Consider the following 14,601-nt stretch of genomic DNA (forward strand, 5'->3'; position numbering starts at 1 on the left):
TTTTAAATCTAAAGCTTAAGCTATTGTCACAACAGATATGAGTGGTGGCACTGGGCAAGTGGGCACAGTATCCACTGTGAGCCTCACACAGAAGCTGGCAGGCAGGCAACTGCTCTTCTATTACAGTGAAAAAAATATATATTTTTTTAAATCTAAAGCTTAAGCTATTGTCACAACAGATATGAGTGGTGGCACTGGGCAAGTGGGCACAGTAGCCACTGTGAGCCTCACACAGAAGCTGGCAGGCAGGCAACTGCTCTTCTATTACAGTGGAAAAAAATTATTATTTTTTTAAATCTAAAGCTTAAGCTATTGTAAAAACAGATATGAGTGGTGGCACTGGGCAAGTGGGCACAGTATCCACTGTGAGCCTCACACAGAAGCTGGCAGGCACCTGCAATTACATTACACAGAAAAAAAAAGCCTGGTGTTCTAGCCCTAAAAAGGGCTTTTTGGGGTGCTGTCCTTACAGCAGAGATCAGATGAGTCCTTCAGGATTGTAGTGGACACTGAATACCCTAGCCTAGCTATCAATTTCCCTATCTAATCAGCAGCAGCTAAACTTTCCCTCCTCTCACTAAGCATGCAGCTTCAGAATGAATCGAAAATGGATGCTGGGAGGGAGGTTGGAGTGTGTGGAAGGGAGGGAGTGCTGCTGATTGGCTGGCATGTGTCTGCTGACCGAGAGGCACAGGGTCAAAGTTTGCCCAATGATGACGAATAGAGGCGGATCGAACCGCGCATGTGTCCGCCCGCCGCGGCGAACGCGAACACGCTAAGTTCGCTGGGAACTATTCGCCGGCGAACAGTTCGGTGCATCACTATTTGTATGTCAACCATGAGTTATAGCCAAATCTTAAGCAATTGCAATCTGCTTGGGGCAATAGAAGGGAAATCAACTATTGGTTGGGATATGTTATAAACCACCTAATGTTAATATTGATGAGGAACAACAGCTGTTTGAGCAAATTGAGAAAGCTGCAAATCTGGGTAACACTTTAATTATTGGAGATTTGAATTACCCGGACATAAATTGGGACAGAGGGACTAGTAGCTCAGCAAAGGGAATTAGGTTTTTGAACTTGTTAAATGACAGAAAGGACACTTGTCTGGACCTGGTTTTACCAAACAACGTTGATCTTTTGACCAACATTCAAGTAGGTGAGCACTTGGGAAATAGTGATCACAATATAGTGTCCTTTGAAATAAACTCAAAAAAACAAAAGCACATGGGGTATACTAAAACATATCATTTTTAAAAGGCCAATTTCTATAAGTTAACCCCTTCAGGACGGAGTCAATAGTGCACGTTCTGATCAAAACAAAACGTAAACAAAAACTGGTATTTGCGCTATATGTCTGTTCACCCATAGTTCCCATCTTTCATATTAAATGCACCCACACTTATTATATATCATTTTGTTCAGGAGAAACAGGGCTTTCATTCCATATCAAATATTTATATATGAAACCTAATTTATTATGAATAAAATTAAAAAAACTGTGAGAAATTTTAAATTTTTTAAAAAATTTGTAGTTCCGCCTCACATTTTAGCTGTAAATGTCATAATACTGTTAGGTTTTACTGCACAAAAATGCACATATTTGTAATCAGCGATGTCTCACGAGTACAACAGTACCCCCCATTAACAGGTTTTATGGTGTTTTGGAAAGTTACAGGGTCAAATATAGAATGTTCCATTTTTAAATTGAAATTTGCCAGATTAGTAATGTTACCTTTGAGACGGTGTGGTAGCCCAGGAATGAGAATTACCCCCATAATGGCATACCATGTGAAAAAGTAGACAACCCAAGGTATTGAACGTGGGGTATGTTTAGTCTTTGTTAGTAGCCACTTAGTCACAAACACTGGCCAAAGTTAGCGTTCATATTTGTTTTTGTGTGAAAAAAGCAAAAAACTAATATTTGGCCAGTGTTTGTGACTAAGTGGCTACTAAAAATGACTGGACATACCCCATTTGCAATACCTTGGGTTGTCTACTTTTGCAAATGGTATGCCATCATGGGGGTAATTCTTATTCCTGGGCTACCATACGGTCTCAAAGGCAACATAACTAATCTGGCAAATTTCAATGTGAAAAAAATGAAACGCAAGCCTTATATGTGACTCTCTAACTTTCCAAAACACCATAAAACCTGTACATGGGGGGTACTGTTATTCTCGGGAGACTTCACTAAACACAAATATTAGTGTTTTAAAACAGTAAAACATATTACAACAATAATATAGTCCATAAAAGTGCCGTTTGTTTGAAAAAAATGCAAAAAACTTCACTTTTACTTAAAATATCATCGTTGTAATATAATTTACCAGTTTTAAACAGTAATATTTGAGTTCAGCGAAGTCTCCTGAGTAAAACAGTACCCCCTATGTACAGGTTTTATGATGTCTTGGAGAGTTACAGGGTCAAATATAGTGCTTGCGAATTAAATTCTCTGCACTTTCTCCCTGTGTTGTCAGGCATGTCAATCAAATTTTAATTAATCAAATGACATAATTATGTTAAAAGATTACTTAAATATACACGTAGAATTTTAATATATATGCATTTATAGGTATTTAAATTCTACGTGTATACTAATGTAATCTATTATGTAATTATATGTATTTATCTCTCTATATATATTTGCGGTTATTTGTATTTTATATATAGATAGATATATATAGAATGTCATTCTAAGTGTATTTTGTTACCAATATATATTTTTTAATAACAAAATACAGTTAGAATAAAATTACATATGAATATATAATTTATTTTAAATTTTGTTTCAATATTTTATTTATTTATTTAATAATTTTATTTATTTATTATTGTAATTATATGTATATATATATAATATATGTGTATATATCTATTATATATATAATATATATACATATTATATATATGTAACGTCACTCTAAGTGTATTTTAATACTAATATATATACTAATATTACTATTAAAATACATTACGCATGACGTTACATATATATAATATGTATATATATTTTATATATAATATATATACATATATTATATATATAAAAATGCATTTATTTTAATTTTACACATGTCTAATTATTTTTTTGAATTCTTCCCACCAGCAGGGGGACTGTCTGATAATTCAGACAGCCCCCCTGCTGGCAGATCCACAGCCAGCTATAGGGGGCCATGTGATCGCTCTTTGAGAGCGATCACATGGCCCCCGGGGGCCTGATTTGCCGTGGGGGGGCTGCCTGGGTTCTGAGGCAGCCCCCCAGAAGAGGATCGCGGCGGAGGTGAGTACCGCCGGACCTCCTGGGCTGCAAGCCGTTACGGCGTTCTATGCCGCCGCAACGGCTTTAAAGCCCTTTAAAGCCGCGACGGCATAGAACGCCGTAACGGCGTTAAGGGGTTAATGGCAGCTTTACAATATATTGACTGGCATAAACTCTTTAGTGAAAAGAACACTGAGGATAAATGGAAAATCTTCCAACAAATATTAGAAAGGTACATTTCTCAGTATGTACCATTGGGTAATAAATATAAAAGAAACAAATTGAAACCAATGTGGCTTAGCAGAGAACTGAAACAAGAGATTAAAAATAAGAAAAGCGGGGGGGGCGGAGCCGGGCTAGCGAGGTGACCAGACGCACTCAGTGTGAGCTCCTGCAACAAAAGCTCAATTATGCCGATAAATCGGGGTACAGTGACACGACTCACCCACAACAAAGCCCACTGGACTAGAGTGGCTTTTACGGACCCGGAGACACCTTACTCGATGCCCAGTCTGTCCGGGAACCACAGCAGCCGGTTCAGGCCTACTGGGAGAGACGAGGAGGAAGGACGGCCGCCTTCCCGCCCGACACTGAAAACCTCACACGAGCAAGTAATGCTTCCCCCCCCCCCGTGGACCGGTGGGGGATATCCCGGTCCCTGCCAAAAGGGGTACCCCACCCTCCATATCACACAACAGAGTTGGCGATTCCCTCAAGCAGCATGGGAGCGGGGGCCTCCAACATGGCGGAAAAGCCTGATCCAACCACAAAAGACGCGCAACTGCACCAACATACAACATCAGGCCCCAGTGGCCATATTAAAGACCCGATCGAAGAAATCTTTGACCGCTTCTGGGCCAAGCTGGCACTGCGTCTACAACCAGCGATGACCCACCGCAAACCTCTCACCCGGGACAAGGTCCACGGCGCGGGGAAATCAGGGAGTCCACCTCAGGGCACAAAGAAGTCCCACGCGACTAACTCCCACACTAAAGGCCCTCCCAGGCTGAGAGTAGCAGGGGGCATAACCCATGGGTGCCGGCCACACCAGCGGAGAGCGACAAGACGACGGCCAACATCGATCAGCAAGATTCCCCGCACTATCCCGAAAAGGACGACCCTGGCCCATACCGGTACCCAGGCTCGTGGCAAGACGGCACCGGATCTCATACAGTCCTGGGGCAGAGGGGAAACCCCGCCTAAACGTCGCCGTGCAACCCCCCTAAGGAAACGGGATCAAGATGAGAGACACCAACTTGGCTTAACATTGGCCTCCAGCAGATGCCGAACGCAGGACAGTGAGGCATCAATCCTGCAACACGACAGGAGCAAGAATGTTGCCTCATATTGCCTAAACACAATCGCCCACCCTAGTGAACTTTGCTCACATGGCAATCTGGGACACTGCCTTCATGCAAAACAGGACAATAGAGTTCCCATTGCGGGCATAGGCTGACTAGGCTTCCAAGGCCTGGAAGTGCCCACTGTTATGGACGCTTTGCAGGTACCCAGGCGCAGCACAAGGCACAGACACCTGACAGTCTCCCTCAGACGTACCACAGAGCTGCGTCTACAACCCTGCTGTGACTCCATACTCAGGGGTTCAATCTACATGCTGACTACAATTATCCTGGCTTGTTTGTTGGTTATTCTTTCCTTTTACTTTCCTATTTTCACACTATAATAGAAATGCATGCCTCGCTCAGGGGCTTATTACCCTCAATAGGTATATCATAACACCGCATGAATGTAGCTCTCGCTACCTATGTACCTGGGGGGGGGCCCCTTGGGATTTATTATCTTCAGTATAGGCACACACAGTGCATGTACCTTAACCATTACCGTTGAGTGGTTGTAATAGTCTAGCAAGCACTATGAAATCCCTATCGACCCGCTATAAGCTCCCATAGTGTACATAACTTTCATCACAACCGGTAAACTGTTCACACTGTATTGCTATGGTCACTGTTAACCCACCATAAGTATACACAAAACATATAACCCTTATTTAGACCGTCAGGATGCCAATACTGTCTACCATGCATTAGGGTGTTTTTGTCTCCGATAACTCACTAAACCTATCACTACTACTGCCAAGCTGATTATATTGTCCACCATACACAATGTTATTATTGTCTCTAACAATTGCATAGCATGTTTCCTTACTATTTTTTACTTGAAAAATTGTGCGCAGTATCTCCTATGCCATGTTACAATATGCTGTCAAATAGTCTCCTAAGGCGGTTGTGGCGTAGCAGACCTGATTGTTATCCCATGCGTGAACCAAAAGTAATTTGTGAGCATGTTCTGTTCATCTCCCTCAGCATGATTGAAAGCGATGTAGCAAAGTACCACTATTCACACTACTCTATATCTCACAAGCATGAATATACATCTAGATATTATAACTATAAAAAAGTGCAGAGAATCAGACATGTGATGCTGTTTAATGGTTGATATTTTCTCTTGATACCTTGTAATGTCTATGTTCATTTGTGTAATTTGCAAAGCACTACAAAAAGAAAGAATTTAAAAAAAAAAATAAGAAAAGCGTATTTAAAGCATTTAAATCGGACAAATCAGATGCATCCTATAAAAGATATAAGGAAGTCAATAATGCGTGCAAAAAGGCGTTTAGATTCGCTAAACTTCAAAATGAAAAAAATATGGCTAAAGAGAGCAAAACCAACCCCAAAGCATTCTTGAAGTACATAAAATTAAAAAAAAAAAAAAAATGAAGGTGTAGGTACACAAAAAACTGGAATGGGTGTTGGTTAATGAAGACCAGGAAAAGGCAGGAATTTTATATAACTTTTTCTCCTCCATATATATTAAGGAAGAACCCATGGCATTAGATGTGCAAATGATTGCTGCTAAAAACTTGCAGAAAAATTGTAATTGGTTAATTCTGTTTGGAATGGAAATAAACTGTACAAAATAGATGGTTTGCATCTTTCTCAAACGGAACAAATCTCAGTGAGCAGTTCAGAGGTTGTGCTAGGATGTATTTAAACTAGGAGGGGGGGCAAAAGGATTATAACACATCAATCCAATTGCCCCCCCAAAAAAGGACAGAAGGTGCCTGTAGCAAGTGTGTTAAAAAAATTATAAGCTTAGAGTAATGTCTACAAATGCTCGCAGTTTAGGGAATAAGATCCATGAACTTGTGGCAATAATGGCAACTGGTAATGTAGATTTAGTCGCTGTTACTGAGACATGGTATAATGAGAAAAATCTGCCAATTACAATAAAAATGTATACCAGTAAAACTCAATAGGGATGATATTACCATAGGATGAACTTGCTTAGAATGGTATCTAAAATAGCAGAGAAACAAAAAACAACATAGTGTAAACTGTACAAAAAATGGGTGATAAAAAATTTGCATATTTTTTTTTTTTTTTAAGAAAATGCCCCTCTTAGAACCTATTGAATATACTCAAGACTTTCAATATACTCAATTAAAAAATAAATCTACATTCTTCCCAAGGCATTTGGTAAATGAAGGGATGAAAGAGAATAAAAGCAAAAAGCGTTATAGAAATGGCAATATGAATCCCCATCAAAGAAAGGCAATAAAGGAACTCCAATCTGACAAAGATATAACTATAAAACCCGCTGATAAAGAAGGGGGAATAGAGATTCAAAGCAGGAACCACTATATCAAAGAAATTTATAGACAGTTGAATGATCAAACCACGTATAAAGATTTAAAGAGTGACCCTATAGGACAGATAAGGAAAGAGTATTCATCGCTCCTGGATAGAGGTAGAATACTGGGAATTTTATAACATGACAGGAGGCTTCGTATTTGCTTAAGTCTCTCTTTACTAGAACTCCACAGCAGCACAGAAAAAACAACCAATCAGAAATAAGTTAGGTACTATAAAACTCCCCTCCCCATGCATAATTTCCTCTTTCTTTGCTGCTCTGCAGACAGTACAGGTCAGAGTACCACTGCCTCCTGCTTATAGTGGGTGGCTTTGGGATTTATTGTGATTTATTAGGATTTTATTCACTGTTTATAATTACTTTATTTATTTATTTGTGCATTTATTATGTACATATATATATTATTTGCTCTTATTTAGTTTATAGATTATATATTTATTTTATATATTTTTATTATATGTAGTTATCAGATTTTATGGCTTATGCCTTTTACCTAGTCATCATGTTGTGTTTCATTTCTATTTATTATGCTTTATAACTTATTGTGTTGGTTTAGTTGGCCCCTGTTTCTTTGGGTCTGATTTCCTTCGGTGGGGGTTTTCTGGGGTTTCTTGGGATGCTGCCAGGGTCTCTCCCCTTTTTGTTTCTCCCCCCTCTTTCCTACGCCCTTCGCGGGCAGCGGGCGCTTTAGCTCAGGGTGTCAGGAGACTAGCCGTTTGGCTGTCTCCATTGACTCCCCGAGCTCCGGTGTGAGCCTGTCACCGCGCGGGGTTGCTCGCGGTCGGACGCGAGTACCCGGCGGCCGGACCTGCTCGCGCACATGGCCGCCTCGCCGCGGCCGGCTCCTTCAGGAGCCACGTGCGCCCGACCTGCACTTGCTCGCGGCCCCTCCTCCACCCACGGTAGGTGGACCGCATGTTTTTTTTCCACGCTGGGATTCTGGCTCTCAGCATGCAGAGCCAGTTTGCCACTTAGATAAGGGGTAAGCACATTTTTATACTTTCATGGCAACTGGTTTTGGCTATGTCCAAGTACCATGGTTCTAGCTTGTTATGTGTTTATATATTATAGTTTTTTAGAAGCAATTTATTTGCACTATTCATCTATTGTTCTTCTGTTCCTATCCTTTTGCCTCACTAGATAGGTTCTTAAGATTACTGTGAATCTTACTGATAGTGTGTATCATGCTGACAGTATATACCACAGATTGTTGTGGGTTTTACTGACAGTGTGTATCACAGATTAGTGCGGGTTTTGCTGACAGTATATACCACATATTGCTGTGCGCTTTCTGACAGTGTAGATCACAGATTTAGTTGTACTGACAGTGTACTTCGAGTTTTAGTTTCCTGACAGCGTGTATCACAGACTGCTGTGAGTTTTACTACTGACATGTGAGTTTTGCTGACAGTGTGTATCTCAGATCGCTGAGAGTTTTGCGGACAGTGCGTATCGCTGACTACCGTGCGTTCTGTCAGGGTATATCACAGATTTCTGCGAGTAACAGGTGTATACGAACGCAGTTATACAGGCTCGGTACAGGGTGTGTACAGTGCCAGTTAGCTCTTGGATTCATGTCCTTCTCAGTGTATATTTTTTCTGGCCCAGCTATGAGGTCTCAGAGGGGACTACTCTGGTATGAATTCTCTGCCCATGGCGTATATATAAGATACAGACCTGGCTCTGGCTCAAACTGATATGGGAGACGAGCTAATATCTTACATTTTATCAGGTTCTTGGGGAGAGTCATTGAGTTGGCTATTGTTTAACCCTACTCCTTGAGGTGTCCGTGATTACAATACCCTTCACGTGGTATGAGGATGGTAATCTATAATATGCTAAGATAATTCAAATAGATCCGTGTGTGCATGTGCATACCTATCCACAGTTCATGGACAGTAGCGCTCAGTGTACCTTACATTCATGGACATGATGGTCACTGGAATACTTCCGCTTATACCCAATTCAGCTGGAATACCACTATTTGACTGCTGGGCACATAGGGACTGCCAGTCCCGGTTCAAGTTACTCATACAGCATTGCGCTGTCTAAAAGGGTTGATTGTCTAAGGGTCCTAGGTCACGAGATGCCCTGAGGATCTACAATTTTTAGGGACCTCTACCCGTTACTCATTCAATACCCACTGTAAAGCGCTAAGGAATCAGAAGGCGCTATATAAATTCATGTTAATAATAATATTATGGTAATACACAACCCATTGATTGGCCTGCTATGTCTGTGCCCCATTGATTGACCTGCTATGTCTGTGCCCCATTGATTGGCCTGCTTTGTCTGTGCCCATAAGAACGGCCTGCTTTGTCTGTGCCCATAAGAACGGCCTGCTTTGTCTGTGCCCATAAGATTGGCCTGCTGTGTCTGTGCCCATAAGATTGGCCTATGTCTGTGCCCATAAGAATGGCCTGCTATGTCTGTGCCCATAAGAATGGCCTGCTATGTCTGTGCCCATAAGAATGGCCTGCTATGTCTGTGCCCATAAGAATGGCCTGCTATGTCTGTGCCCATAAGAATGGCCTGCTATGTCTGTGCCCATAAGAATGGCCTGCAATGCCTGTGCCCATGAGAATGGCCTGCAATGCCTGTGTCCATGAGAACGGCCTGCTATGCCTGTGCCCATGAGAACGGCCTGCTATGCCTGTGCCCATGAGAATGGCCTGCTATGTCTGTGCCCATAAGAATGGCCTGCAATGCCTGTGCCCATGAGAATGGCCTGCAATGCCTGTGTCCATGAGAACGGCCTGCTATGCCTGTGCCCATGAGAACGGCCTGCTATGCCTGTGCCCATGAGAATGGCCTGCTATGCCTGTGCCCATTAAAACGGCCTGCTATGTCTGTGCCCCATTGAATAGCCTGCTATGTCGGTGCCTACTTGAATGGCCGGCTATGTCTGTGACTATTTGCTTGGCTAACCTTTCTGTGTCCATTCGTTTGGCCTGCTGGGCCTATGCCCTACTGACGGGCCTACGCTATTGGTACCGAACCCCTTTTGACCGCAGACCTGGGGTAATATCACTGAGGAAAACCCAGTGCACACCAGCGACATGGAGATAGGCAGGTGTCCAGGCAAACACCATTGCCATAGTGTTCAAGATGACACCAGTATACGGCCATCTGAATATGGTGGAAAGGGTGAAGGCCCTAAACCTCATGCCTGAAGGGCGAAGTTTTTATGAAGACCCCGGACACATCCACGGTTTACTCCAAACCGGCGACGGCGCATCTCCAAGGAGAACTTCACACAGGCAGGGACCGGTACTCAGACTCCTACAGGAGAAAGCGGTGTTTTTTCTTTGTCTTTACCAGCTACTCTGTATCTGCCTCCCGGAGTCCTTATAGGTTCGGTAGATTTTTCCTGCGTTAGGTTAGCTCCTGGCCCTGTCCAGTGGGATTTACTTTTCTTACCTTCCGGCCTGCTGTTTACATTCTATCCGAGATAGAATGGGTGTATTTTCTCTTCTCTACGTTTATTGTTGCTTTTTGTTTTTTCATGACTTCCTTTTCCTATTCGCTCGGGTTGTCGTGAGCCCTGACTTGGCCTCCTCCGACCTCCCGGGCACTCGTGGATTGCGGAGAACGTCTCCAGCTTTCCTCGGACTACCAACGGTCTACCAGGACCCCGCGCGCACGCGCACGGGAACCGGATAGTCGGTTGATAGTTCTCCATTCCTTGTTTTCCAGATTGCCCTCAGCCTTATGCTGACATTTATAATTGGTGCGCCCTACAGTTTGGTCACCCTGAATCTCTAGGGACTCTAGTTTGCACCACGGGAGGGTGCGGCCCTCCATCACCTCGATCCGAGTATATTTATTTTCAGGAACAGAGGGCGAACCCTCTCATATGGAACCGGATACTGATTTGTTATTAGAGGGCGCAGCCCCTCACTCGTCCTCAACCAGATACTGGGCTGGATACAGAGGACAAGTTGGGTGGACCCATTCTCATAGAGAGAACCGGTCTCGGATGTAGACTCTGCTGTTGGTTACTAACGGGTGCGGCCCGCTCAGGCTAGCAGCCGGACGCTCTCACGGTATGCGATCACAGTAGTAGAGAGCGCGGCTCTCTCATACACTCGACGCTCTACAGTACCGGCCATTTGTTCATCACACAGGCTTGTGCCTGTTCAAGACATTGATGACTACATGGAGGGGCGTCCCTCCTGCATTCAATTAGAGCTGACATTCACGCTACTGACTTCGTTCTAGAGGACTGCCTGGTCATGCAAGAATTACATGTTTAGACTAGATCCCTCTATTCTATCTCCTGTGATGGATCTACTGGATCCGGGCCGCTGTAAAACACGCGAGAAATACTCAGAGGTATAACGGGGGGAGTCTCCCACTTATTTACACACACTCCTGGATATGGTACGCTAACGGATGGTCCTCCGGTATTTTGAGAGTGCAGGTTTTTGGCATATTCTGCACCATATAATACAGAGTTTGCTTTCTGTTTTGGATATCCAGACCATTACGAGCAAACTGCGCAGACAGTTTCTCCCAGGTCAAGATGTCAGGAGATACGGAGACCTTCATGGAGCAAACAGGCACTGCCTTGCTCAGGTAACAAGATTAAGGAAGGCCTATTACCCGGTCTGAAGGTAAAACCGTACATATGGGTCACATGGTAAATCAGGAATCCCCGGTTGTCTTGACTTCCCCGGTCTTTACGATCTTGGGATAAGATGGCATGACTGCCCCGTCTCCTCGGAGCGCATACCTGGTGAACATGGTTCGGAGATGGAGGACCCTTCGTCTATACTCTATTCATCCCTCACGGGAGCCGTCTTTTTTTTGGATTCGCGCTAACCTCCTTTTCAACTACCGTCGAGGAGATCTACGAGACTTTACGGAGGTACCTGGTGTGCCCCAACTCCTACAGACATCTTTCACTCTTTGACGAGGGCATTGCTGGATGGAAATCTGCGTCCCGGTTGGCATTTCCCTTTCCTTTGAAGGTTTCCAGGATTCACTATTCCCAGAATAGTCGACCACCGTCCTTCCACACAAGTTCAGTTCGGAACCCTGAATGGACGTCCTTTGGAGTCTTTCTCTACTGCGTCCGAGGTTTACACAGTCCATTTGGAATCTTGGAATCACTTAGAATACAGCTAGTTGGCCACACTCTTGCCTGCATTATGAATTTATTCTCGGATGAGACATCTCACCGGGTAGGACAGGAAGGAACAAAAGATCCTCCTCGGTTTCTAGTGCGATTTTGTTAGTGGACTTGGGCGCATTCCTTGAGATTGGAGATCTACCTGCAAGGCCACATCGCCGAATGTCCCTGGCACGATCGGAGGAACCGCCTTACGGATCATGAGTTGAGACATGGTGACAGTTTCTTCTCACGTCCCCAAGTCCGAACTTGACCTTCGATATTACAACTACAGGAATGTGGCTGATAGGTCAGCTTGCCAGCTCATGGACCGGCTGCTAGGAAACAAGTCGCAACCACATACAATGGATTTACCAGCGGATGGTACTTTTTTCCGTAATTGAGATGCTTCGACGGCTGGCATTTTCTTTGATCCTTCTACTGTCAGTTATCGTACTTGGAATGTCCAATTAGGATTACTCTGATATTTCCTGGAATAGATACCAGCGACACGAACAGCGTTGGATTGGTGAATTGAGCGTTGAAACTGCAAATACGAAGCCTCCTGTCATGTTATAAAATTGTAGATTATGCTAGCTTTAGTGTACCTATAATCTTAATTTTATTAATGACAGGAGGCGAGTATTTCCCACCCATTCTTGTCCCTCCCTTGTTTAATGTTATAGTTTAGATTATCAGGTACGTATGCAACTCTGTTTGTTGTCTCTGATACCTGTCGCTTGTTCCTTATGTCTGTGCTTCTTTTCATAAGTATGGTTGGGATATCTACATATTAAGGTTAATTTCGGTTGCTACATTGGGTACCTACATGTTTATTCTGAGTACATTTCATTTGATAATCAACCTGTTCAATTCTGTTTTTCTCTCGTTTCAGTTTACAGTCCATCAACACTATCTAGTTTGACGGTTACTCTCGGATGGTGGGCATCGTTATATTCATCGTATCTAGGACTTCGTTTTTTCCCCATGATGTTCTCTGCCTTTTATTCTGTTTTGTCGCAGCTTGAAAGAGGAAATGATGCATGGGGAGAGGAGTTTTATAGTAACTAACCTATTTCTGATTGGTTGTTTTTTCTGTGCTGCTGTGGAGTTCTAGTAAAGAGAGACTTAAGCAAATACTCGCCTCCTGTCATTAATAAAATTAAGATTATAGGTACACTAAAGCTAGCATAATCTACAATTCTAGATAGAAACGAGTTCCAATATTTGGATATCGACACATGTAGAACTCCAGTATTCTACACACTCCCAAAAATTCACTAAAATTAGGAAACCCCACCTGCCAGGCCTATCGTGTCAGGAGTGGGGGCTATCCTTAGTAACTTGTCAGAATACATTGATAGACCATTACAGCCCCTAGTTATAACACAACCCTCATATTTAAGAGATTCTACCACCTTGTTGAATCTTTTGGGCAATGTGGAATGGGAAGACAGTATGTTACTCGTAACTTGTGATGTCACAAGCTTGTGTACAAGCATACCACATGTGTCAGGCTGTGAAGCAGTAGAGTTCTTCCTTAAGAACCAGAGTAACTTAAAAGAAGAACAAACTAAATTTATTTTGGATGAAATTAAGCTCATCCTTTGTATTATTTTTGGTTCGATGAAAAATTATTTCTGCAACTTAAGGGGAATACGATGGGAAGCAGATTCGCGCCCAGCTAAGCCAATCTATTTATGGCCCTCTGGGAAAACCCGTTCCTAGCAGAGGAGGGTGGCTGGGCGCGTAATCTGGTTCTCTATCGTAGGTTTATATATTACTTTTTTTTTTATTTGGCGTGGTGGTGAAGAACTTTTTGATCCTTTTTATATTTTTTGAACCAGAAACACCCGGACATAAAACTGACGAATGAGTGTAGCAAGTCATGCATCAACTTCTTGGATCTAAGTATCTATATAGAGGGTCAAGTTATTAAGACCAAAACTTTTTTTAGAAGATTGATGTTAATGGCTATATTAAAACTTCAAGCTGCCATTATGATCCGTGGCTACACAACATTCTTAAGGCCCAATTTTTACGACTATTTTGAAATTGTAGTGGTATTAAAACCTTTGAGGAACAGGCAGTTTGCCTAAAAAGAAGATGTGACAAGACCAATATCGCCACTGTGCATTGGAGGAGTCTGGTTGCCTGCCTGTTGCCTTTTGACTATGGACCAGCATTTAAATACTTTATTTTCCTATGCAGAAAGGTCTATTCATGTATTTCTGCTCTGGCGTTCGGTAGATTCTCGGATTTACTGAATTAACTCATTTAACCCAGATAGCTATGCCATGGAGCCTATTTGTGTAATAAAAGACTTTGGCTCCATGGCAATTGAACTGTATGTGTGTGGTCTGAGAGCCATTCAGTAATAATGTGCGCTCAGACCTAAGCTATCTGGGGATATGTTGCATGTCTGTATTTTAAGTAATAATAATTTATGTAATAAATGTAACCTTGTGTATTTTATTGTATTTTACTGTCTTTTTACTGCCATGTGCTTAATGGAGTTTTGCCTCTGTTCTTGGAGATAATTGGATTACTTC

Source organism: Pelobates fuscus, chromosome 2 (assembly GCF_036172605.1).
Source record: "Pelobates fuscus isolate aPelFus1 chromosome 2, aPelFus1.pri, whole genome shotgun sequence".
Taxonomy (NCBI): domain Eukaryota; kingdom Metazoa; phylum Chordata; class Amphibia; order Anura; family Pelobatidae; genus Pelobates; species Pelobates fuscus.